Source organism: Eptatretus burgeri, chromosome 2, assembly GCF_056783735.1.
Source record: "Eptatretus burgeri isolate ZD-2024b chromosome 2, Ebu_testis_v1, whole genome shotgun sequence".
NCBI classification, from domain to species: domain Eukaryota; kingdom Metazoa; phylum Chordata; class Myxini; order Myxiniformes; family Myxinidae; genus Eptatretus; species Eptatretus burgeri.
The window spans coordinates 118,784,405-118,786,665 of record NC_140962.1 but is presented as its reverse complement, the minus strand read 5'-3'; positions in this window follow the sequence as shown (position 1 = coordinate 118,786,665).

Here is a 2,261-nt window from a genome sequence, read left to right as displayed (position 1 = left end):
TAGAGGGAATGTATGTGATCCATCCGGGCTGCGACGCTTTGAGTGAGTCGTTTTTCTTTTTCTATCTTTTATTTCAAACAAACAGCATCTCAACAACCACGCCATCCCCAACACAGCACCAACCACACGACAACCACGCCACCTCCACCATCTATGCTACCACATCTTCGCCACTACGTCCGTTTCTGAACGGCAAACAAAGGCGCCAAGGAGGGAACTGCGAGGATGCGTGGGTTTCCCCGCCTGTTTCTCCCGCCTGATCTTCCCCGCGCTTTGGAGTGGAGGAGGGCGATGCAGGTCAAAGGTCAGAGGTCATGTAAGAGAGGGGTCTCATTTTGGGGGAATAATTCTCTGGCCCAGAGCCAAAAACTGACTCCCCCGGCCCCCGCACGGGGCGGGGTGGAGGGAGGGCGTGAGGGAACGCCTTTTTCGGGAACACTCGAAGGAAGGTGGAGCCGAGAACGGGGCGAAGGGCGGAGCCCCGTGCCATAAAAGACAGGCAGGGCGCCTCTTCCTCTTCCGCCTCTTCCTCTTCATCTTATTTTCATCTTGGCTGGTGGTCTGGTCTGGTCTTCAGTTGGTCGAGTTGGTACGAGAGTCTGGTTCTCGAGGGAAGAGGTCCTGCGCCCGCGGCTTGGTGAGCGGCCCTGTCACGAAGGCACGGACGGGAGACTCGGCAGCGCCCGTTGTGAGGTGGACCTGCGAGTCCGGACGGGGAGTGCCGGAGAGGGTTCGCCGGCCGCGAGAGAGTTCGGGGCCAGGCGCGACCACGCTGACTGTCGTGGAGGAGGGACTCACCAGCCATAAAAGCGAAGTCGCGACTTCTTTCTTTCTCTTCCTTCCTTTGCTTTTTGTATAAATGTGTGTGTTGGCGCCATCTGTGAAGTAGAACAGCGTAAGTGTTGCCGTGTGTCGGTCGTAGTCGGTTGTAGCTCTGCATTTGCTTTTGTTGCATGACTGTTTTAACTGTTATATGTGCATTTTTGACTGTATGGCTGTATATACGTGCTTGTCTGTGTGTGTGAATAAAATGTTTGCTTGTTGAACTGTTCCCGCTCTGCTTCGTCTCTTTTCCTTTTTTATTGACTCTCCATCCTGCTTCACGTAAGGGGTTCGTAGTGGGTGCAACATCCCGGTAATTAATCGGAACCGTCAAGGCCGACAACACCGCTCGGTTATCACTGTAGCACGGAACGGACCGCTTAAGCGGTTCATGTCCGGAGTCGGCCTGTGGCGTGGTACGATCGCCCGGTCGACCATTCGCGCAGGTACTTAGGTAGATCGAATTTGGCGAGCAACCCTATCCTGCGCGGGTGGGCATTTGGCACGATCGTGGTGAGGTTAAACCCCCACCTGTGACTAGCTCCCGGCATTGTTCTGAGAGGGTCACAACTGAATTGTCCGTCCGGTGGGCGACGTGCCGCGATTCGAGTTACGTGGCCGTTCGCACGCCGGCGGGCGAGAATTCGCAACACTGGTGTCAGGAGTGGGATACGAACCCATCCCCCTCTTCGCAACACTGGTGTCAGCGAGCGGGAAACAAACTCTCCCGTCTCCAGCTAAATTCACGGGAATCGGTTCAGGGGTGAGAGGAGCGACCCGCGATTCCCTCCAAATTACGAGCAATTTAAATTAACCCATTACGAGAAATAAGATGGAGTCTCAAGGTGAGCGGGTGCCGGGGGTAGAAATATATATGTGTAGTCATGTAGAATCCATGGCCCAGGATGAGAACCCCGAGCAGGAAATGTTGGTTGTGCAGGAACACGAATACCCCCAACCGAACCCAGAGCCCGAAATGGGCGCGGCAGCGGCAGAGCCCGCGGCGCATGACACCTCCCCTCCCCCTCTCCGCCAAAACCCCCCGATCCTTGTCGAGCCGAGTGCACCCGACATGGCCCAGCTATGCGCCATACTGGCGGCAATGAATGCGAAAATGGATGGAAACGCGCAACAAATGAAGGAAATGCGGGGTGAGATACAGCAAATAGGCCGAAGCCTGCAGGCGGGCACGGCGAGAATGTTGGCAATAACGGGAGCTCAAAATGGCAGCGCCACGGCTGGGAGCGAACGAGCTGAGAGGGAGTACAACGGTTGTCTGGCCCGCAATGGAGGCGGGTGAGGGCAAAATAATACGGGAGACGTGTTGGGCGAGAAGCGTGGAGGTGACGGAAAAAGTGACTGACCGAGAGGGAAAAACTAATTGGGGTGACGGAGACGTGCACGAGGGAGATAACAAGGGAAGAGACGGAAATAATAGA